The 26,134-nt window shown below is 35.5% G+C and overlaps 1 pseudogene across 1 annotated transcript; it reads left to right on the top strand.

The window, feature by feature from the left end:
* Positions 1 to 3,859: 3,859 nt before the first annotated feature.
* On the top strand, positions 3,860 to 25,643 carry LOC309862497 (UDP-glucuronosyltransferase 2B31-like; annotated as a pseudogene). Its single transcript, XR_014316678.1, has 5 exons — positions 3,860 to 4,617; positions 9,437 to 9,586; positions 11,296 to 11,479; positions 21,025 to 21,244; positions 25,035 to 25,643. The product of XR_014316678.1 is annotated as a UDP-glucuronosyltransferase 2B31-like (transcript).
* The last annotated feature ends 491 nt before the right edge of the window (positions 25,644 to 26,134 follow it).

The following is a 26,134-nucleotide window of genomic DNA, read 5'->3' on the forward strand; positions in this document are numbered from 1 at the left end:
TAAAAGAAAGAACAAGAACCATATGGCCCTCTCAAAACATGCTGAAAAAGCATTTGGCAAAGTACAGCACCCCCTACTCATCAAAACTCTTCAAAGTGTAGGGATAGAGGGCACATACCTCAATATTATCAAAGCCATCTATGAAAAACCCACTGCCAATATCATTCTCTTTTTTTTTTAAGATTATTTATTTATTTATTTGACAGAGTGAGTTGACAAGCAGGCAGAGAGGGAGAGGAGGAAGCAGGCTCCCTGCTGAGCAGAGAGCCCGATGCGAGGCTCGATCCCAGGACCATGGGATCATGACCTGAGCCGAAGGCAGCAGCTTAACCCACTGAGCCACCCAGGTGCCCCCAATATCATTCTCAATGGAGAAAAACTGAAAGGTTTTCCGCTAAGGTCAGGAACACAGCAGTGATGTCCATTATCATCACTGAAATTCAACATAGTACAAGTAGTCCTAGACTTAGCAATCAGACAACAAAAGAAAATTCAAGACATCAAATAGGCAAAGAAGAAGTCAAATTACCACTCTTTGCATATGATATGATACTATATGTGGAAAACCCAAAAGACTGCACTCCAAAACTGCTAGAACTTGTACAGGAATTCAGTAAAGTGTCAGGATATAAAATCATTGCACAGAAATCAGTTGCATTTCTATATACCAACAATAAGACAGAAGAAAGAGAAATTAAGGAGTCAACCTCATTTACAATTGCACCCAAAACCATAAGATACCTAGGAATAAACCTAACCAAAGAGGCGAAGAATTTATACTCAGAAAACTATAAGTATTCATGAAAGAAATTGAGAAAGACACAAAGAGATAGAAAAATGTTCCATGCTCCAGGATGGAAGAAAAACATTGTGAAATTGTCTATGCTACCTAAAGCAATCTATACATTTAATGCTATCCTGATCAAAATCCCATCCATTTTTTCCCAAAGAAATGGACAAATAATCCTAAAATTTATATGGAACCAGAAAAGACCTTGAATAGCCAAAGGAATTTTGAAAAAGAAAGCCAAAGTTGGTGGCATGACAATTCTCGACTTCAAGCTCTATTCCAAAGCTGTCATCAAGACAGTATGGTTCTGGCACAAAAACAGACACATAGAGCAATGGAACAGAATAGAGAGTCCAGAAATAGACCCTCAATTCTATGGACAACTAATCTTTGACAAATCAGGAAAGAATGCCCAATGGAAAAAAGACAGCCTCTTCAAAAAATAGTGTTAAGAAAATTGGATAGCCACATGCAGAAGAATGAAGCAGGACCATTTCCTTACACCACACACAAAAATAGACTCAAAAAGGATGAAGGAACTCAATGTGAGAAAGGACTCCATCAAAATCCGTGAGGAGCACACGGGCAGCAACCTCTTTGACCTCAGCCACTGCAACTTCTTACTAGAAACTTCGCCAAAGGCAAGGGAAGCATGGGCAAAAGTGAGGTATTGGGATTTCATCAAGATCAAAAGCTCTTGCACAACAAAGGAAACAGTCAAGAAAACCAAAAAACAACAGAATGGGAGAAGATATTCGCAAGGACATATCAGATAAAGGGCTAGTATCCAATATCTATAAAGAGCTTAGCAAACTCAACACCCAAAGAACAAAGAATCCAATCAAGAAATGGGCAGAGGACATGAACAGACATTTCTGCAAAGAAGACATCCAGATGGCCAACAACACATGAGAAAATGCTCTGTGTCACTCGGCATCAGGGAAATACAAAAGCTGGACATATCACAATCCCACATTTTAAGATTTTAAGATATACTACAAACTATACTAATCAAAACAGCATGGTACTGGCAGAAAAACAGAAACAAAAATAAGTGGAACAGAATAGAGAGTCAGATAGAAACCTACACTTATATGGTCAATTAATCTAAAAGGAAGGAAGACTATGTGATCCGGAAAAGACAGTCCTTTCAATTAATGGTGCTGAAAAAAAACTGCACAGATACATGTAAAAGAATAAAACTGAACCACATTCTTATACCATACACAAAAATAAGCTCAAAATGGATTGAAGACCTAAATGTGTGACATGAAATGATAAAGCTCCTAAAAGGAAATAAAGGCATCAATTTCTCTGACATTGTTTGCAACGACATTTTTCTCGAATGTCTCCTCAAGCAAGGGAATCAAAAGCAAAAATAAACTATTGGGACTATACCAAAATAAGTTTTTGCACAGGGTAGAAAAGCATCAGCAAACCAAATAAGCAAGTAACAGAATGAGAGACAATATCCACAAATGACATATCCAATAAGGAGCTAATATCCAAAATATGTAAAGAACTTATACAATGCAACACAAGGAAATGAAATAATCCCATTAAAAAATGGGCAAAGGACCTGAATGGACATTTCTCAAAGAAGACAAATAGAGGAAGGGATGCCTGGCTGGCTGTCAGTAAAGCATGCAGCTCTTGATCTCAGGGTCATGAGTTCAAGCCCCACATTGGGCATGGAACCTTCTTCAGAGGAGGAAGGAGGAGGAGAAGAAGGAAGAGAAGGAGGAGGAAGAGGAGGAAAGAAGAAGAAGGAGAAGAGAAGGAGGAGTAGAAATAAAGGGGAGAACATAAAAAAACTCCACGTACTTTTAATGTGCTATGTATTATATACTGTATTATTACAATAAAGCTAGAGAAAAAGAAAAAAATATATATATGACCCAGTAATTCCACCACTGGGCATTTACTTAAAGAAAACAAAAGCACTAATTCAAAAAGATATATGCACCCTATGTTTACTGTAGCATGATTTGCCATAGCCAGCATATGGAAGCAACCCAAGTGTCCATTAACAAATCAATGGATAAAGAAGATGTATTATATGTAGACAATGCAATATTATTCCACAGTAAAAAAAAAATAATGTTATCTTACCATTTGTGATAACATGGACAGAGAACATGCTAAGAGAAGTACGGCAGAGGGAGAAAGACAAATATCATATGATACCATTTATATACGAAACCAAAAAAGAAGAAGAAGGAGAAGGAGAAGGAGAAGGAGAAGAAAGAAGAAGAAGAAGAAGAAGAAGAAGGGGAGGAGGAGGAGGAGGAGGAGGAGGAGGAGGAGGAGGATACAATGTTGTATCAATAATATTTCAATAAACTCAGAAAATAAGTTTTTAATGTAAGAAATTATGCTAAATAAGGGAGCCAGTCACAAAAGACAATATGATGTATAATTTCATTTGTATGAAATACACAGAACAGACAATAAATACAACAAAAAGTAGATAAAATGTTGACTAGAGCTGGGAGATGCAGAAAATGCAGTTTCATTAGAGGGTAAAAGTTCCCCCATTTGGGATGCTAAAAGTGTTCTAAAATTGATCATCATGGTGGTTACACAATTCTGTGAATATAATGTAAACCACCTAATTGTACATTTAAAATCTGACACTTGTATAGCATATGAATTACATGTCAACCAAATTTTTATGAACAAAACAAAACAAAAATCTCTTGAACCATCATATCCAAGAAATAATATTCACCTGTAAAATAACTTTAATTCTTCTGTTAATGGGACTGCAGACACTGACCTCTCACCACTGTCACTAGTTCTTTCAAAATATATTACAAAAGACAGATAACTTGCACATGTTAGGTCATTGGCTCTTAGTCAGATGATAGAACTTATAAGGATCAAACAGATATTAAACACTTGTGTATACAAATGAAATCATCTGCCTTTGACGTTTTCCTTATGCCATCCAAATAATCTGACTATTCATATAATGTGTTTACATTGAAATGTAAGAGTTATACTTTAACTTACTGATTGATTTCTCCTTGACTTTACATACAAGCAGTGGGACAAGGAAACAAGAATTTGCAAAGAAGCATTGCATTCCACCAGGATGTCTACACAGTGGATTTCCATTTTGCTGCTGCTACAGCTGAGTTGTTACCTCAAATCTGGGAGTTGTGGAAAGAATATAGCCACTAGATCAATATAAAGAATATAGCCACTAGATCAATATAAAGACAATCCTGGATGAACTTGTCCAGAGAGGTCACAAAGTGACTGTTCTGACATCTTCAGCTTCCATTCTTGTTAATCTAAATGAATCATCTGCTATCAAGTATGAGACTTTCCCTGCATCCATACTTAAAGATGATTTTAAGGATTTAGTCAGAAAAATGCTCGATATGTGGATATATAACTTGCCAAGAGATACATTTTGGACATATTTTTCACAAATGCAAGAAATTTTGTGGAAATTTGCTGAATCTATTCAAAAGCTCTGTGAAGATGTAGTTTTGAACAGGAAGCTAATGACCAAACTACAAGAATCGAGGTTTGATGTCATTCTTGCAGATACCATTGGACCTTGTGGTGAGCTCCTGGCTGAGCTATTTAAAATACTTTAGTGCACAGTCTTCGCTTCTCTCCTGGCTATGCATTTGAAAAGCAAAGTGGAGGACTTTCTTTCCCTCCATCCTATGTGCCTGTTATTTTGTCAGAATTAAGTGATCAAATGACATTCATGGAGAGAGTAAAAAATATGATATATGTGCTTGATTTTGACTTTTGGTTCCAAACTTATAATGAGAAGAGTTGGGATCAGTTTTACAGTGAAGTACTAGGTAAGTCATGTTTCTAATTGGTAGCACGAAGTCTTAATTCCTAGTGCCTAGGAAGGTGAGTTTGTATTAAGTCAGAGGAATTTGTCTTTGTAAATGAAATGATGAAAGGATAATATAAAATGATCTTCCAATATCACAAATATTATGGAAAGACATATATGACAGGACCAGTTCCAACTATGTCATCCATTATTGAGTACATTACACTCCAGGAATTCAATAACCACAAATTAAAGCACTAAGGATTTCTTGAAGCAATTACATATCTATTCATTGTGTGTTTGTAATACTTAAAATTTTTTTTACTTTATTTCTGGATGAAGTGTTTTAAACTTCCTTTGTTATTTATTAAATACAAGTTGAAAATAGTACTTTTGATATGCTTTACTTTTTAGAATAATTTTAAATGACAGCAATGGAGTCAAGATTTCCCAGATAACCCTTGCCCCCACACATGCATAAGGTTCCCCATTATCAGCATCCCCACCGGAATGGTACATTTGTTACAACTGATGAACCTACATGGATGCATTATTATCCATCCAAAGTCTATAATTTATAGTGGAGTTCACTTTTGGTGGTGTATATTCTATAGGTTTTAGCAAATTTATAATGATATGTATACACTACTATTATATCAGAGTAGTTTCACTTCCTTAAAAATCCTCTCTGCTGTGCCTATTTCCTACATATCCATTTTACTTTACTTTTCCATTTAAAAAAAAAAAAAGACATTAGTGGGGTTCCTGGGTGGCTCAGTTTAAGTGTCTGCTTCCAGCTCAGGTCATGATCCCAGGGTCCTTGAATTGAGCCCTGAATTGGGCTCTCTCTCAGCAGGGAGCCTGTTCCTCCCTCTTGCTCTGCCTGCCTCTTCCCCTGCTTCTGCTCTCTCTCTCTCTGTCAAATAGATAAAATATTTTTTTAAAAAGACATTAGAAATTTCACTATCTTGATGAAAGCAGAGATGTTAATTTAAAAGTCACATTTTTCTTGTACAACTGTCTATAGAGTATTGAGGATATTATTTCCACTTGTTTCCCTTTTTTAATTTAAAAATAAAAATGTTTTGTCATATTACCTGAAAGATTCCTTCATAACTGGAAGAAATATTGGCTCTATCCCAGACTCAGGAGCCTGTAGTAAGAAGTTTCTAATGATCACAAATTCTTTCAACAGGGCTTATAAATCACGTTTTAAAGGTCTAAAATCTTATTGAAGGGTGAACATCCACATTAATAGTTCACATTTTTTGAAAACTATGTTACTCCATTAAAGAAAAAAATGAGTCAAAATTAATAGTGCACATATCTATTTCCACACTTGATGATAATATTCCAGCTGTTATTTGCAAATATTATTTAATAAACAGATATTATTATGCTCCTAATGTGAACTAAGGGCAATGATAAGTACAAGGAACCAAGTCATACTTTCAAAACTTCATAGTTTTCTTGGAAAATCTAGGATCTAGGGAATAACTTGCTAAATTATAGAAATGAGACTGAGTACTCTAAAGAAGGTGTTTCCATTGCTTAATTGATTGGGGAGCTCAAATAATTGTTTACATTTGCATCTGTTACTTTTGCAGCATTTCAAAGGAAATAAATGTATGCTTAATTTGATAGTGGCTTAGGTTTAATAGTTGTTTATTATTGTGAATGTACTACTGTGATGTTAGAAATGAGACTTACACATTGTCTTTCATATATACATAGGAACAACATATGTAAGTATGTAAATATATATTTGCATCATTATACTGTTTGTATCATATATGTGTTCTATTATCAAACTACAAATACTTTTAAACATTTCAATAAATTATTCCAAATTCCTTTCAGAAAATATCCTAGTATATTCACAATGCATTACTCTCATTTCCTCAACCTGTTGCTTGTTGTAGGGTTTTTTTACTTATTTATTTATTTAATTTTATTTTTCTACCAAGTTTTAATATTTTTTATTAACATATAATGTATTATTTGCCAGAGTGTTACAGGTCTGAATCGTCAGTCTTACACACTTCACAGAACTCAACATAGCATATACCCTCCCCAATGTCCATAACCCAGCCACCCTATCCCTACCTCTCCACCCACCAGCATCCCTCAATTTGTTTCATGAGATTAAGAGTCTCTTATGGTTTTTCTCCCTCCTGATTCCATCTTGTTTCATTTTTTCCATCACTATCCCCACAAACCCCCACCTTTTCTCTCAAAATCCTCATATCAGAGAGGTCACATGATTATTATCTTTCTCTGATTGATTTATTTTGCTTAGTATACTACCTTCTAGTTCCATACTGTCATTGCAAATGGCAAGATTTTGATTTTTTTGATACCTGGATAGTATTCCATTGCATATATATATATACATATATATATGTATACACACACACATGCATACACCACATCTTCTTTACCCATTCAACTCTCTGAAAAAGCTTTTTATCTTGATAAATTCCCAATAGTTCATTTACCCCCTTGTTTTCCTTGCCTCTGGTGATGTTTCTAGGAAGAAGTTGCTGTGGCTAAGGTCAAAGAGATTGCTGCTCATGTTCTCCTCAAGGACTTTGATGGATTCCTTTCTCACATTGAGGTCTTTCACCAATTTGGAGTCTATTTATGTGTGTGGTGTAAGGAAATGACCCATTTTCATTCTTCTGCATGTGGCTGTCCAATTTTCCCAACACCATTTGTTGACGAGGCTGTCTTTTTCCATTGGGCATTCTTTCCTGATTTGTCAAAGATGAGTTGACCATAGAGTTGAGGGTCTATTTCTGGGCTCTCTATTCTGTTTCATTGATCTATGTGGCTGTTTTTGTGCCAGTACCATGCTGTCTTGATGATGACAGCTTTGAAATAGAGCTTGAAGTCTGGAATTGTTATGCCACCAACTTTGATGTTCTTTTTCAACACTTCTCTGGCTATTTGGAGACTTTTCTGGTTTCATAAAGATTTTAGGATTATTTGTTTCATTTTTTTGGGAAAAAAATTGATGGTATTTTGATAGGGATTGCATTAAATGTGCAATTACTTTAGGTATCGTAGACATTTTCACAATATTTGTTCTTACAATCCATGAGCATGGATTATTTTTTTATTTCTTTGTGTCTTCCTCTATTTCTTTCATGAGTACTTTATAATTTTTTGAGTACACGTTTTTTGCCTCTTTGGTTAGGTTTATTCCTAGGTATCTTATGTTTTTGGGTGCAATTGTAAATGAGATTGACTCCTTAATTTCTCTTTCTTCTGTCTTGTTTTTGGTGTATAAAAATGCAACTGATTTCTGTGCATTGATTTTATATCCTGACATCAAGTTTTAATTTTCATTTAAATTCCAGTATAGTTAACAGAGTGTTATATTAGTTTCAGTGTACAATATAGATATTTAACAATTCTGTACATCACTCTGTGCCCATCTGAAGTGTCCTCCTTAATCCCTCATCACCTATTGTACCCATCCACTTACCCACAGTGCCTCTAGTAATACAGCTTTTTCTTTATAATGAAGAGTCTATTTCTTTGGTGGCCTCTCTCTCTTTTTTCGTCTTTTGCTTTTTTGTTTGGATTCTTAAATTCTACATATAAGTAAAATCATATGATATTTGTCTTTCTCTAATTGACTTATTTTACTTAGCATAATAGTCTCTAGCTACATCCATGTCATTGCAAATTGTGAGATTTCATTTTTTTAAGAATATTTTATTTCTGTATTTGAGAGAGAGAGAGGGAAAAAGAGAGAAAGAGAATCTGAAGTATATTCCACACTGAGCACAGAACCACAGTTGGGGCTCCATCCCACAACCACTAGATCAGGACCTGAGCCAAAACCAAGAGTTGGATGCTTAACCAACTGAGCCAGCTGGGGGCCCCAAGCTCTCATTCCTTTTTTTATGGCTGAATAATATTCATTATATAAATATGCCACTTCTTTAGTCATTCATCTGCTGATGAACACTTAAGCTGTTTCCATAATTTGGTTATTGTAGATAATGCTGCCATATACATTGACCCCAATGTTTATGTATCCCTTTGAATAAGTATTTTTGTATGCTTTGGGTAAATACCTAGTAGTGCAATTGATGAATCATAAGGTACTTCTATTTTTAACTTTTTGAGAAACCTCCACACCTGTTTCTTGTAGCTTTGATTTTAGCCATTCTGAAAGATGTGAGGTGATATCTCATTGGAGTTTTGATTTGCATTTCCCTGATGATGAGTGGTGTTGAGCATCTTTTCATGTGTCTTTTGGCCCAGTGTATGCCTTCTTTGGAGAAATGTGTGTTCGTGTCTTCCATCCTTTTTTTAAATTGGATTATTTGGTTTTGGGGTATTGAGTTGTATAAGTTCTTTATATATTTTGGATACTAACTCTTTCTTTAGGGTTTTCTATAATATCATGCCATCTGCAAATAGTGAAAGTTTTGCTTATTCCTTACCAATTTGAATGGATTTTCTTTCTTTTTGTTGTCTGATTGCAATAGCCAGAACATATAGTACTATGTAGAATAAAAGTCATAAGAGTGGACATTCTTGTCTTGTTCCTGACTTTGGGGGGAAAGGTCTCAATGTTCCTCATTGAATATGATGTTCACTGTAGGTTTTCCATAAAAGGCCTTTATTTTGTTGAGTTGTGTTCCCTCTAAACAAACTTTGTTGAGAGTTTTTATCATGAATAGATGTGTATCCTTGTCAAATGCTTTTTCTGTATATATGGAAATGATCATATGGTTTTTCTCCTTTCTCTTACTAATGTGATGTGTTTGTTGTTGTTGTTGTTGTTGTTTGTTGTTTTGTTTGTTTTGTTTTCCCTTCAGGAAGACCCACTACATTGTCTGAGTTAAGGGGGGAAGCCTCAAATATGGCTCATTCGAACCTACTGGGATTTTGAATTTCTTCACCCACTTCTACCAAATTTTGAGTTTGTTGGAGAACTCCACTGTAAACCTGCCAAACCCCTGCCTAAGGTAAGTGATTCCTGTCTCTTTTGTTTTATTTGCTCTAAGGCATTTAACTAGTATTCTACTTAGAAATATCATTCCTCAACAATGTTTGTGTGTCCCAACAGTATCTACAGTCAAATCCAATGTTCACTTGCTGTCACTCCAACATTTACTCTATTCCTCATTTGAGTCCCAAGGCTTGACATCTTAGAGCATTAATGGGTTTTCTTAACCTATGAGAACACATGTTTTCTGCCACTCACCAAGGCTGGATAAAATCTCAGTAAAGATCATTGGGGGAGGGACGCCTGGGTGGCTCAGTCAGTTAAGCAACTTACTAAGTTAAGTCAGTAAGTTAAGTCAGTCAAGCTGCTCAGTTCATGATCCCAGGGTCCTGGGATAGAGCCCAAAGGCTCCTTGCTCAGGGGGGAGCCTGCTCTTCCCTCTGCCTCTGCCTGCCACTCTGCCTGATTGTGCTCTCTCCTTCTGACAAACAAATAAATAAAATCTTTAAAAAAAATCATTGGGGAAACATGGTTCTCACATAATGAGCATAGAAAAAACTACATTTTGTATTATATAATTAGGACCACAAATTCTGCATATTTAATAAGGACCAAATTATTTTTACCACTTATACATGAAAAATATTCATAACATAAAATTGCAAAATAATTCTGTTGTCATATAAGATGATACTTTATGAAAGAAAGTTATAAAATAATATGTTTTAAGTTGATATTGTACCTTTAAGACATAAGAAAAACAAGCATCCCTTACTGAATGATTTTATGGTCTCTTGAACATCTTGTTGTTTACCTTTTTATTAGTAATAAGATGAAACTAAGATCTTATTTGAGGGTTAACCTAATACCAATTTTGACTACAAAATGTTTAAGTGTGTATGGTAACTTTCTCAAAGTCTAAATCCCGAGGTAAAACTGGCAAAAGTTCTATTCAGTCTAAAACAAGTGTACAGGGACAGATAAATCCATAAATATAATGTATTTACAAATAATGGAATATTAGTCATAAAATGCCTAACACATACTCTAGAAGAAATGCCTAACACATACTCTAAATTGGAAAAGCTTCAGGATGTTACAGCAAGTGAAAGGGGGAAATCACAAAAAGCAGATAAGGTATGATTCCACTGATATGTGAGGTATGCAGTTTAATCAGATTCATAGAAATACAAAGTATAATGATGGTTGCTAAAGACAGTAAAGGAGAGAATGGAGAATTGTTATATAATGGGAACAGAATTTCATTTTAGCAGGATGAAAAAGTTCTGGTGATTGGTTACCAAGCAGTGTAAATATACTTTATTGACTGCATGCCAGGGAATAGTTAAAAAGGTAAATTTTTTTGTGTACTTCACCACAATTTAAAGATTAAAACAGACATTATTCTAAAGCTCCTGATACTATTTGCTATCTCTCCTTAGCAGCTTGAAGTTTTTTGTTTTTTGTTTTTTTTTTTGAGATTTATTGATTTGAGAGTTGGGTGATAGGGGAGGGGAGGAGAGAGAGAGAGCGCGAGAGAGAGAAGACCCAGCAGATTCTACGCTGAGTGTAGAGCCAGATTCAGGGCTCAGTCGCCCAACCCTGAGATCATGACCTAAGATAAAATCTCAGGTCTGACTGAGCCACCCAGGCACCCATGTAGAAATTTTTTAAATAGTGTTTGCTATGGTGTTCTCATTTTGTAATGGAACAAATTTTTTTTCACAGGAAATGGAAGAGTTTTTCCAGAGCTCTGGAGAAAATGGTTTTGTGGTGTTTACACTAGGGTCTATGGTCACTAACCTGCCAGAGGAAAAAGCCAATGTGATTGCATCAGCCCTTGCACAGATTCCACAAAAGGTTAGATAAAGTAACTTAATCCTATACAACTACTTAATGAGTCTGTTAAACTGTGTAAAGAGTTTGTTTGCCCTTTCCTTCATGACATGGAAACGATGATGATAGCTCCAATTTATCTCAGATATGAGCAAAATATACATGGCAGATGGTAAAATAGTACACAAGGTGTTTTGACAATAACTTTGGCATTAACATTGAGATCAGAAAGAAATATATTTAGGAGGAATATATTTAGGAGATACAGTGTAACATTTCCTATTATAATGTATCTTGGGCAGATACAGAAATCACCAAATTCTGTCCTGTCATTCCCTCCTTCTCCTTACAGGATTTCCAAGGGCACTGAATAACACATAGATGTTCTCTGAGGAGTTACATTTCAACAGTTATGTTAAGCAGGAATTGATAAAAGTCTGAAAAGCTTTATCAAGCAGTTTATGCTTGCTGGATAATCCAGGTTTCTTTTCCTTCCACTAAATTTTTGAGAAAAGCCTACTCAGTATGCTGTTCAGAGAAGGGTGGCCAAGGCTCACCAAGCTATGTTTTGGCAATCGCCCAGACTAGATGATTCAAAGAAAGGGAAAAACTGACACGAATGGTGGAGTGGACCCTGTGCGCTTGGGTGGCTCAGTGGGTTAAAAGCCTCTGTCTTTGGCTCAGGTCATGATCTCGGGATCCTGGGATCAAGCCCCGCATCAGGCTTTCTGCTCAGCAACGAGCTTCTTCCCCCTCTCTCTCTGCCTGTCTTCCTACTTGTGTTCTCTGTCTGTCAAATAAATAAATAAAATCTTAAAAAAAAAAGAGTAAAATAAATGAAAAGGGAGGAGATGAGTCCACTCCTCTAGGTGACCGCGTGCTTAGTAATAGTGGTTCCAAAAGGACTTTACTTAGCAGAATAGTAAGGAAGGAAATGGAAATATATTAAGGAGTCAACCAGAAACTAGCCTAGGAAGGGAAAGTTTCAGATGCCTCTTTTTACATAAAATATAGTAGTATGGGTGAACCATGAGAGACTATGGACTCTGAAAAACAATCTGAGGGTTTTGAAGGGACGGGGCATGGGAGGTTGGGGTACCAGGTGGCGGGTATTATAGAGGGCATGGATTGCATGGAGCACTGGGTGTGGTGCAAAAATAATGAATACTGTTACACTGAAAATAAATAAAAAATAAATTAAAAAAATAATAAAAATAAAATAAAATAATAAAAAAATAAATTTAAAAAAATTACCAAAAGGCAGGGACTATCCATTTAACTTATGAACTGCCTTGCAAAATAAACAATTATCCAATATATATATATATATATATATATATATATATATATATAGTAGTATATTATTTTCTGATATATAGAAAACACCTGGAGTATTTGGGTGTTTGTGAACTACTTTTTGGTTACTGATATAGGTTCTCTTTATGCTAATGTTCACTTAATATCTAAAGTTACTTGAACATTTGCATAACAAATATGTATTAACAATGTAAACCATCATCCAGTTTATGCAGATTGCTAGGGAATTCTGAAATCAATCTATTTTGGTACTGGGAATGGAAATTGCTTGGTTATAGAACTCATATTAATCCATGTTATCAATGTTTTATAGTGCATCACTGAAGTGTTAACAATCGGTTAAATAAAATGTAGCATCATCACAGTTTGGGACATTTTTCAACAGCGGCACTTTTATTTCTGAAGTTCCAATAGGCTCTTCTTTGTAACATTTAAAGAATTTCCAAACCAAGAAATAGTAATAATAATCTGGATTCATGTAAAAAATTACCTTTTTCTTGGAGGTAGTGCTAATAATTAGTAATGTAAAAGAAATTATAGGTACTAAGAGAAGTTATTTATATTAATAAGTTACTGGTAAGCAGAAATATTTATTTCTCACAAACAACAGGTTGCATACTTAGCTTTTTTGTATATCAAAAGATGTAAAACTCTAATAAAATAACATATGGAACAAGTGGATATACATGAACTCCCTCCTGTAACACTTCAAATGAAATAAATAGGTAATATTACATTGGAAGATGATAGCAATTGTTCCCAAAAGCAAATTGATTGAACATTCATTATTGAAAAATTCAAAAACAAGACTTAACTTCTTTACAGTTATTTTGCCATGCTAGGGGGGAAAATGATCGATACAGGATGTTATTATACACAGTCACATTCCTTATGACTAGAATCAAAGTATCTTTATTTCATGTGTAATTACTTCTCAAGGGTAATTTTCTAATTTTTAATTTAAATGCAAATAGCCAACATAGAGTGCATCATTTGTTTCAGTTGTACTGTTCAATAATTTATCAATTGCATGTAACACCCAGTGCTCATCACATCAAGTGCCCTCCTTAATGTCCGTCACCCAATTACCCTATCCCTCAGCACCTCTCCTCCAGCAACCCTTGGTTTGCTCCCTATAGGGGCAAAGTAGAGCAAACCATAGTTTTGTCTCCCTGTATGATTTCTTTCCATTCTGTTTTCCCTCCTTCTCCTATATTCCTCTGTGCTGTTTCTTATATTCCACATATGGGTGAAAGCATAAGATTATTGTCTTTCTCTGATTGATTTGTTTCATTCAGCATAATACCCTCCATCCCTGTCAATATAAATGGTAATTATTCAACCTTTATGATGTCTAATATTCCATTACATAAATATACCACATTATCTTTATCCACTCATCTGTCCTTGGATATCTAAGTTCTTTCTACAGGTTGGCTATTGTGGACATTGCTGCTATAAACACTGCTACAAACACTGGGGTTGATAGAAGTGCTCCTTCAGGTCAATACATTTGTATCTTTGAGGTAAATACCTAGAAATGCAATTGCTGGGTCATAAGGTAGCTTTGTTTATAACATCTTGAGGATCCTCCATAATATTTTCCAGAGTGACTGCACCAGCTTGCTTTCCCACCAACAGTGTAGGAGGGTTCCCCTTTCTCCACATCCTCACCAACATTTGTTGTCTCCTGTCTTGTTAATTTTAGCCATTCTGACTGTTGTAATGTGGTATCTCACTGTGGTTTTGGCTTGTATTTCCCTGATGCCAAGGGATGTTGAGCATTTTTCATGTGCTTGTTGGCTATTTTTATGTCTACTTTGCAGAAATGTCTATTCATGTCTTCTGCCCATTTCTTGAGTGGATTATTTGTTTTTTGAGTGTTGATGTTGGTAAGTTCTTTATAGATCTTGTATATCAGCCCTTTATCTAATATGTCATTTGCAAATATCTTCTCCCATTCTGTAGGTTGCCTTTTAATTTTCTTGACTCTTTCCTCTGCTGTGCAGAAACTATTTATCTTGAAGTTCATTTTTGCTTTGTTTCCCTTGCCTTTGGAGACATGTTTAGCAAGAAGGTGCTCTGGCTGAGGTGAAGAGGTTGCTACCTGTGTTCTCTAGAATTTGGGTGGATTCCTGTCTCACAGTTAGGTCGTTCATCCATTTTGAGTTTATCTTTATGCATAGTGTAGGAAATAGTCCAGTTTCATTCTTCTACATGTGACTGTCCAATTTTCCTAGCACAATCGATTGAAGAGACTGTCCTTTTTTCATTGCGTATTCTTTCCTGTGTTGTCAAAGATTAATGGTCCATAAAGTTGAGGGTTCATTTTTGGGTTCTTTTCCATGGATCCAAGTATCTGTTTTTGTGCCAATACCACACTGTCTTGATGATTACAGTTTTGTAAATAGAGCTTGAAGCCAAGAATTGTGATGCCACCAACTTTGGTTTTCTTTTTCAATATTCCTTTTTTCTACATTCCTTTCAACATTCCTCTCTAAATGTTTCTTTTTCAACATTTGGGGTCTTTTCTGGAACCATACAAATTTTAGGATTATCTGTACCAGTTCTTTGAAAAATTTTGATGGTATTTTGATTGAGATTGCACTGAATGTGTAGATTGTTCTGGGTACCATAGACTTTTTAATAATATTTATTCTTCCAATCCATAAGCATGGAATTTTTTTTTTCATTTTTTAGTGTCCTCTTCAAATTCCTTCACAAGTCTTCTGTAATTTTTAGAGTACAGATCCTTTACTTCTTTGGTTAGGTTTATTCCAATGTATCTTATGGTTTGGGGTGCAATTTTAAATAGGATAGACTCCTCAATTTCTCTTTCTTCTGTCTCATTACTAGTGTATAGAAATGCAACTGATCTCTGTGCATTGATTTTAATTCCTGCCATGTGACTGAATTCCTTTATCAGTTCTAGCAGTTTGGGGGTAGAGTGTTTGGGGTTTTCTATTTAAGGTATCATGTCTTCAGCAAAGAGTGAGAGTCTGACTTCTTCTTTGCCAATTTGAATGCATTTTATTTCCTTTTGTTATCTGACTGCTGGGGCTAAGACTTCCAGTATTATGTTGAAAACAAAAATGGTGGGAGTGGGCATCCCTGTCATATTGCTGACCTTAGAGGAAAAGCTCTGTTTTCCCCCCATTGAGAATGATATTCACAGTGGGATTTTCATAGATGCTTTTATGTTATTGAGATAGGTTTCCTCTCTGCTGACACTCTGGAGAGTTTTAATCAAGAAACACACTGCATTTAGTCAAATGTTTTTCTGCATCCATAGAGAAGGACATATATGGTTCTTGCCCTTTTATTAATGTGATGTATTACATTGATTGGTTTGTGAGTGCAAAACCCAGGAGTTTTGCACTCTTGCAGCCCAGGAATAAATCTCATATCATTGTGGTGAATAATCCTTTTAATGCACTGTTGGATCTTATTGGCTACTATCTTGGTGAGATATTTTGCATCCATGTTCATCAGGTGTATTGCTCTGTAATTCTCCTTTTTGGTGGGGCCTTTGGTTTGGAGATCAAGGTAACACTGGCCTCATAAAATGAGTTCAGAAGTTTTCCTTCCATTTCTATTTTTTGAAACAGCTTCAGAAGAGTAGGTATTATTCTTCTTTAAATGTTTGGTAGAATTCCCATGGGAAGCCATTGGCTCTTGTCTCTTGTTGGTTGGGAGATTTCTTACTCCTTCAGTTTCCTTCTCAGTTATCAGTGTGTTCACATTTTCTATTTCTTCTTGTTTCAGTTTTAGTAGGTTGTATGTTTCCAGAAATGCAGCCATTTCTTCCAGATTGCCTAATTTGTTGGCATATAGTTGCTCATTATATGTACTTAAAATTATTTGTATTTCCTTGGTGTTGATCATGATCTCTCCTCTTTCATTCATGATTTTATTAATTTGGGTCCTTTCTCTTTCTTTTTGATAATGTGGCTAGGGATTTATTGATGTAATAAACTCTTTGAAAGAAAAAGCTTCTAGTTTCATTGATCTGCTCTACTCTTTTGGTTTCTATTTCATTGATTTGTGCCCTAATAATTATTATTTTTTCTTCTGCTTGGTGTAAGCTTTATTTGCTATTCTTCCTCCAGCTTCTTTAGTTTTAAAGTTAGCTTGTGTACTTAAGACTTTTCTAATTTTTTTTTTGAAAAAGACTTCCATTGCTTTGTACTTCCCTCTTAGGCCCGCCTTTGCTGCATTCTAAAGGTTTTGAACAGTTGTTTTTCCTTCTCATTGGTTTCCATGCAACTTTATAATTCTTCTTTAATATCCTGGTCAACCATTCATTCTTTAGTAGACTGCTCTTTTACCTTCAAATGTTTGAGTTCCTTCCAAACATCTTGTAATTGAGTTCAAGTTCAAAGCATCATGCCCTGAAAATATGCCAGGGATAATCCCAATCTTCTGATATGGGTTGAAAAACAATTTGTGACACTGTGTGTGATTTATTCTGGAGAATGTTCCAATATGCACTTGAAAAGAATATGTATTCTGTTGGTTTAGAAGGAATGCTCTGTATATATCTTTGAAGTCCATCCCATCCACTGTGTCATCCAAAGCCCTTGTTTTCTTGTTGATCTTCACTTAGATGTCCATTACAGTGAGTGGAAAATTGAAATTCCCTATTGTTGTACTACTATCAAGGTGTTACTTTAATTTGATTATTAATATACATAGATAAATCACTGCTCCCAAGTTAGAAGCATACATATTTATAATTGTTAGATCTTTTTGTTGGAAAACCCCTTTAATTATGATATAGTGTTTTTCCTCATCACTTTCTACAGACTTTGGTTTAAAATCTGATTTTTCTGATATGAGGATTGCCACCCCAGCTTTCTATTGTTGCCCATTAGCATGAAAAATGGTTTTCCACCCCTTCACTTTCAACCTGGAAGTGTCTTTGAGTCTAAAATGTGTCTCTTGCAGACAGCATATCAATGCACCTTGCTTTTTTTTTTAATGTAATCTGATACCCCGTGTCTTTCAGTTAGTCCATTTAGCCCATTTACATTCAGAGTAACTATTGAAAGATATGACTTTAGTGCTATTGTACTAACTTTAAAGTCACAGATTCTGTAGGTTGTCTCTGCTCCTTTCTGGTCTATGTTACTTTTGGACATTCTCTTCACTTAAAGGATCTCCTTTAATATTACTTTTAGAGCTGGTTTAGTGATCAGAAATTCTTTCAGTTTCTGTTTGTCCTGAAAGCCTTTGCTCTCTCCTATTTTGAATGAGAGCCTTGCTGGATAAAGTATTCTTGGTTTCCTATTTTTCTTATTTAGCACTCTAAATATATCATGCCAGTCTTTTCTGGCTTGCCAGTTCTCTTGGATAGGTCTCTGCTAGTCTAATGTCTCTACTTTTGTAGGTTATGGACCTCTTGTCCCAAGCTGCTTTCAGGATTTTCTTTTTGTCTCTGAGATTTGCAAGTTTCATTGTTATGTGTCAAGGTGTTGATCTATTTTTATTGATTTTCAGGGTGATTCTCTGTGCCTCCTGGACTTGAATGCCTGTTTCCTTCCTCAGATTAGGGAAATTATCAGCTATGATTTGCTCAAATATGCCTCATGGACCTTTCTTCCTCTTCCTCTCAGACCCCCAAAACTCTAATATAACTTTATTTATGGGATCACTGATTTATCAAATTTCCCCCTTACCTAACTCTGGTTCCATTAGTTGTTTTTCTTGCTTTTCTCTGGCTTCCTTCCTTCCTTTCCATTATCTTGTCTCTCTGTCACTGACTGTCTCTCTACTTCCTCATTTACCTTAGCTGTAAGAGCATCCATTTTAATCCACTGAGCCACCCAGGCGCCCCAGAGCATCCATTTTAGATAGAATCTCAGTTAAAGTATTCTTAATTTAAGCCTGATTAGATTTTATTTTTGCATTAAGAGATTCTCTAGTGTGTTTTATGCTTTTTTCAAGCACACTTAGTAACTTTATAATCATTATCTTAATTTCCAGCTCTGGCATTTTACTTATATCCATTTTGCTTATATCTGTGATGGAGAGTATCACCTATGGTTCTTTCTTTTGTTGTTATTTCTTCCTTCTAGTCATTTTACCCAGAGAAGAATGGAAGAATGAGACAACAAAATAAAAAATATCAACCATGATTCAAATGAAACACACACTAGAAAAATCTAAACAGGTCAGAAATTAAAAAAGAAAAGGAAATAAAAAAGGTGGGGAGAGAGATTATAATCTTCCACATAGACAAAACATGGTGATCCACTCGGTTCTGGGTGTATTTTCGTCTGTTACAAGACACTAAATCCCAAAACTGTAAAGAAAGCAAAACTCATATAAACAAAAATAAAATTACAACAGTGAAAGGAAGCTAAAAATGAAGAATAAATCTATAAAATGTAAATTCAGAAATGAAAGTTAAAAAATACTTAAAAACAAAGAATTGATAAAATAAGAAATCAGTTGCAAAGCCTGGGTGGCTCAGCCACTTATGCCATTGCCTTTGGTTCAGCTCATGATCTCCAGGTTTTGAGATCGAGTCCTGCATCTGGTTCCCTCCTCAGCATGGAAACTGTTTCTCTCTCTCTTTCCCTCTGCGATTCTCCCCTGCTCATTCTCTCTCTCACACACATATAAACAATATGTTTTAAAAAAAAATAAGAAACCAGTTGGAAAAAGAAAAAAAAAAGAATAAAAGAACAAGAGATTTTAAACTGAAAGTAAAATGACTCGAGAAAAAACTATTGTCTCCCAGTGCTGGAGTTTTATAGTCCTCTGTGCTCCAAAAACTGGGTGTTCCCTGTTGTTTCTGCTGGTCTTCCATGGGAAGGATCAGTGGCACTGATTCTCAGGTGTCTTTGCCTGGGCAGATTTGCACAACACCTTGCCAGGAGCTGGGCTCAGTGTAAGCTTTCTGATTGCTCTATGTGACTTTTATTCACTGAAGACCCTCTGTGCCTCTTTGGAGGATGAAAATAAAAATGGCTGCATGCCAGTCTCCAGCCCTAGAGCTGAAAGATCACAGCCCCTTCTCTTCAGCAAGTCTTCAGGGATACACAGTTTTCAGGTCTGTGTGTGCCAAACTGCAGACTTGTGTGGTGTGCATCCACACTGATCCTCTGAGTGGAAAGTGGAGGGTCACCATGTTTCTGCCCTTGGTGGTCCCCAACTCTAGAAAATGGTCACTCGATCATGGTACAGTTTGCTGTTTATGGCAAACCGAGCTGACAGCCCCCTCCCTATCTCACTGAACATAAACTGGTTTCTCTGCTCTAATGGATTGGGAATTCTGCAGCTCAGGCACCCCTGTTCTTTCTGTGACCCCAGGGATCCTGAGACCACACTGTCCCACCTAGGATTCTGCCCCACTTTGCCACCTGAGCACCTTTTAGGCAAGGACATCTCTCCCTGGAACAGACTTCTAAAGAGTCTGAATTTGCTCTTCAGGGCAAATCACTTTCTGGTAGCCAACTTATGGACGCTCCGTCTCCCTACCATTTATCTTCCGAATATACCCTCAGATTCATTTTTCTGCACCTCCCACCTTGCAAAAAGTGCCCACTTTTTATTTGTAGAACTTCAGCAAATCTGTTCTTACATCTCAATTTGAATTCATAGATGGTTTGAAACCAAACCAGAGAATGGTTTGATAGTTATCTGGCTAAATTCAGGGACAAGATGAAATGAGGTCCCTTACCCTTCCACCATCTTGCCTCTCCCAATAAATTTTTAGTAACGAAATGGATCATCACTTTGTCTCTTAATTCTACCACTTTATTCTTATCTTTTCTCATTCTGAATAGGTATTCAGTGGTAATGAAAAATTATCAGTGACTCTACACTTTCTCCAGGAAAACACCATAATCTTTTTCATGAAGTCATAATACATTTCATGATAAAGTGCAGTCTTTCTTTCCCTTGACTTGAACAACCACTATCATACTTCCTGTTGCCTTGACACTCTACATGTTAGACTCAGTGACTTTACTGTTTGAGACTATGTTCTATGTTTTAATATGCCACCTCCTTTTCTTTTCTTTTCTTTTCTTCTTTTTTTTTTTTTTGAACATGCTATTCTTTATCCAGAATTTTCCCTTTCAATCTATCTGTTCAGCCATCTTATAACCATTTTTCAAGTTACAACTACTACACCATTTACTTCTCCAGCAGATTTTTGCTCTTCTTGCTCTGGGATCTAAAAGACATTTTAATGATATTTCATAAGTATTGTGCTATGTGCCTATGTGTTGCTAAACTCTCTATTTTTTCCTAAGAATTATAATTACTAATGTGCTGAGATTCACCCAATCCTAGGTCACCCAAAAACCAAAGCCTTTGTAACTCATGGTGGAACCAATGGCATCTATGAGGCGATCCACCATGGGATTCCAATGGTGGGCATTCCCTTGTTTGCGGATCAACCTGATAACCTTGCTCACATGAAGGCCAAGGGAGCAGCTGTCAGTCTGGATTTCCACACACTGTCTAGTACAGATTTGCTCAATGCATTGAGGATGGTCATTAATAACCCTTCGTGAGTATTATAATTTCTTTCATTAATAGTATTTAGAGATAGGTTCTTCTATCAATGATGACTATGCATTTCATCCTATATTTAAGAAGCTAATTTTGAAATTTTAATATGTATAACTGATCTTAAACCTACCTTTATTTTCAACCAGACATTTATTGCCAAGTTGCTTTTTAGCCCCATTGAATTAATGGGCTGCAACAATTTTCTATATGAGCAAATGCAAAAGTTATATATGGAATTGTAAGGACACATTTTTAAAAATATGATAGAATTCCTAGAATGAAAGAATGAAGAATTTGCAGTTATGTAAAACAACTTTCAATTCAGCACCCAAAATTCCAAACTATAAATCTTTTTGCCCAAGAATTAATTTTCATTTTTATTTTAATATATTTTATAATATCTGATTTATGTACCATAATATTTAAAGTACAAAAATCAAACATATGTAGTATGTTATGGTCTTTTGCACCTAGCTTCTTTAACTTGCTATGTTTTTGAGTTTCACTGATGTGGTAGTTTTGCATTGCTGAATAATATTCTATGGAATGGATATATTACAATCTATATGGATATATTACAATCTATTTTTCATTCAGTTCATGAACATTTTGTTTATTTATACATTTAGGAACTATAAATATTACTACATCTTTTATTGTGTGAACCAAATTTGTCAATTCTTTTGGAAATGAAAGGAAATTTTTGGAAATTCTAGGAGTAGAATTGCTGGTCATATATTAACTCTGTAAAGAACTGCCAAATTGATATCCAAATGAGACGCACTATTTTACATTTCCACCAACTGAGTGGGAGATCCAAGTTCTCCACATCATTACCAATACTTGTTATCATGTTTTTATTTTTTTTAAGATTTATTTATTTATTTCTTTGACAGAGATCACAAGTAGGCAGTGAAGCAGGCAGAGAGAGAACAGGGAGCAGGTTCCCCGCTGAATAGGAAACCTGATGCAGGGCTTGATCCCAGGACCCCGAGATCATCAACAGAACTGAAAGCAGAGGCTTAACCCACTGAGCCACCCATGTGCCCCTGTCATCTGTTTTATTACAGAAATCCCTGTGGGTGTGAAGTGGTCTCTCTTCTGCTCTTGATTAGCATTTCCCTTATAGCCAAAGTTTAAGCATCTCTTCAAATGCCAGTTGCCATCCATGTGTCCTCTTTAGAGAAATGTCTATTCCAATTCTTTGATAATTTTAAAATTTGATTTTTTGTCTCACCTTATTAAAAAATTTGTTTTGTGTTATGAATATAACACATTAACAGATATATGATTTGGTAATGTTTTCTTCCATTCTGGTTTACTTGATTTTTCATTTCTTTGATTGTGTCCTTTGAAGACAAAACTTTTTAAAGATGATAACACAAATAAAGAAATTTTCTATATTGCACAGGAGAAGAATGTGTGGAAATTTGTAGTGCCTAGCACAATAACCCCAAATTCCGTATTTGTTACTACCATCAGTAATAATTTTATATTAGGAGGGTATCATCTAAAGAAATACCGCAAAATGTATTATCAAGAAGAAAATGGTAGAACAATGAATTAATAAAATACTTTAAATAGATAAGAAAGAAAAAAAAATATATGGCAGGTTGGAGAAATGGAACAGAAAATAGAATAAGAAAATAGGTAAAAGTATAAATATGCCAGCACTTAGATTAAATTTAAACAGATTATATAATTCAAAGACAAAGATTGTCATAATGCATTTTAAAAACTATATACTCTTTAAAAGACATGTTCAAACAGAAATGTAGAAGAGTATTTTAAGTGGAAAGGTAGAAAATGAACTATTTTAGAAGTAAACATTTAGAAAGATGTTGTGCCTGTGCGACTATCAGACACAGTACTCCAGAATCGCTAACAAAAATAAAGATACATATTTCATAATGATATATAGACTTATCTGTCAAAACACCACAAATTAGTAACTGGTGACACCTACTATGAAAATATCAAAATGCAGAAGACATAGACAAAAGAACAAACAAATACACAACTCTACAGTCTTAATACTGAGTTGTCAAACATCTTTCTCAATAACATAGAAAAAGAAGACAAAAAGAGAAAGAAAGAAAAAACGAAGACAGGCAAGGATGGATGGATGGAGAAGATAATGGAATGACTAAATTCCTATATGATTTAAAGGATTCAATTTGATATATGACCTATCTGACATACATATATATCATAATATATAAAACAACAGAGAATACATATATTTCAAGAATGGAATAGATATTGGAATTAACCATATGCTAGGCTATACACTCAGAGTAAATTTGGAAAATATAATTCAACAGTATACTGTCCAGCCTTACTAGAATTCACATAGAAATTGTCAAAAAGAAAGATAATGGAAACATCTCTAAATTTTGGAAATTAAGCAATATACTTCTACATAATTCAGTCAGTAAAATAATTACAACCCTAAATAACCTTCTTCTCAGCAATTCCACTTTCACATTATATACAAACACAACTGTATAAACATGAAAATCTAAAGAAATACACAAGATTTTATGGCAGCATTAGTAATAATGACTAAAAAATTGTTAACACAAATGTCCATTGATTGTTAAATGAAGAAATACTCTGTGGTGTTGCCAAACAATGGAATACTATACAGTAATAGAATTAACAGACTGTTAGACAAGAGACAAAAGGAAATGTTGTTATTCTGATACATAAATAATAAAACCTAATTTACGATGACCAAAAAGGTCAGGGAAGATGGGATCCTTCTGGGTAGCATGTGATACTCTATATCAATATCTTAGTAGTGGGTGTATTATTACATCCACTTCACAATTATATTCTAGCTAATTTTGAATTGTTGAGCTATTCAGTTAAGACTATGTGCATTTTTCTTATGTTATATATTTAAATGTTATTATGGAAAATATATTTTAAAATTCTAGGTTTCAAAGAGTAGCACACACATGCATGCACACACACACATCCCAAATGTCTAAGAGTGCTTTGATAGTGTGTCCCAGAAAAGCCTGAGATGGAACACAGAGTTGGTCATCTATCAAGATGTAGAAGCAGCTTTGGAGTGTTGCAGGGAAAAGTGTCCAGCAGAGAGACAGAGGGGACAGAAAGTGCAAAGATGCTTATGTAAGGACATGTTTGGCTACTTTAGTGAACTCCTAGCAGGCTTTTATGCCTACAATAGAGTGTATATGGGACAAAGTGACAGGAGAAGAAGTTGCCGGGGTCTGTATCTGCATGGCCCTATAGTACAAAATCCATAGCTGGACTTTATTCTAAAGGTAATGAGAAGCTAAATGGAAATTTTGAGCAGGGAAGGGCTGTGATCTGATATCGGTTTCAAAAATCAGACTGGCTACATGAAGGAAAATAAAGAGTAGAGGGTAGAAGAGTGGAGACAGAGACCAGTGAGGTGGCATTTTACTTACCATGACACAATTCCCTTTGCTGCTTCATGAGGTCATTCGACAAGGGCATTCCCACCATCTCATTTACAGCTGTTACAAGGGCCCATAGCATTTCCTCTGTTAGAAAAGATCAAACTATCACACTGCACTTCCATTTTCACTTCTTAGAATAGTTGGTGATGGGAAAATTCCAATTTAAATGCCAAATCTCCAGTGTGGATCCAAATAAAAAAACATACTGCTTCTGTAACTCTATGACATATATTTTGAAGCATTTGTATGGCCCTTTTCAAAAACCTTTCATGGGAATTATACGATTAGGCAAATGAGCTTCCTTTCAATGTCGGTATCTTTATGTTTGTTTAGATACAAAGAGAACGCTATGAGATTATCAAGGATTCACCACGACCAGCCTATAAAGCCCTTGGATCGAGCCGTCTTCTGGATAGAGTTTGTCATGCGCCACAAAGGAGCCAAACACCTGCGGCCGGCCTCCCATGACCTCACCTGGTTCCAGTACCACTCTCTGGATGTGATTGGGTTCCTGCTGGCCTGTGTGGCAGCTGCTATATTTGTCACCACACAGTGTTGTCTGTTCTGTTACCGGAAGTTTGCAAAAAGAGGGAAGAAGGAAAAAAAGGAGTAGTTACATCGGGGGCCTCAAGCTGGTATGCCTCACAAATGGGACGCACCCAGTTTATTCCAGCAAGAAGCTGTGATAGAAGGTTTCTTCCTCCTGTGACAAAATGACCTTTCACCACTTAGCTTCTCAGAATGAAATCTGTTTTCAAGGGATTTACAGTGTTAGAAATGTTGGGGCACCTGGGTGGCTCAGTGGGTTAAAGCCTCTGCCTTCAGCTCAGGTCATGATCCCAGGTTCCTGTGATCTAGTCCAGCACCAGGCTCTCTGCTCAGCAGGGAGTCTGCTTCTTCCTCTCTCTCTCTCTGCCTGCCTCTCTGTCTACTTGTGATCTCTGTCTGTCAAATAAATAAACAAAAACTTAAAAACAAAAAGAGTAAGAAATGCCATGCCAAAAGGAAAACTGGGAAATATAAATAAAATAAAAATAAAAATGTATGGGTACTTATTGAAACCTATTATTCTAAATCAAAAGTCATCTCCCTCCAAAAATTATTGATCTTAACTGTGTTTCAAACATTGGGTATTAACACAAGAACATTATGAAAGCTATGCACAGTATCTCTATTATTGTGTAAATATTCAGAATATGTTAACTTAATTTGGGGCCAGAATTTTCTAGTTTTGTCCTTTGCTAGAGAAACGACAGGTAGTTAAATTTGTGTATAATGATTTACTCGTCCATTTTGTTTTGGGAGACCACTAATTCTCCAGAGTAAGATCCAGACTCAGCTAAGGAGCCTTAGCCTTCTTACCTAAGAACAGGGCAAGTTCTTGGGTTTCAACAAGCTTTTCACTTTCCAACAGAATGTATGTGAATTTAGAA

Source organism: Mustela nivalis, assembly GCF_964662115.1.
Source record: "Mustela nivalis genome assembly, chromosome: 4".
In the NCBI taxonomy this organism is placed as follows: Eukaryota; Metazoa; Chordata; class Mammalia; order Carnivora; family Mustelidae; genus Mustela; species Mustela nivalis.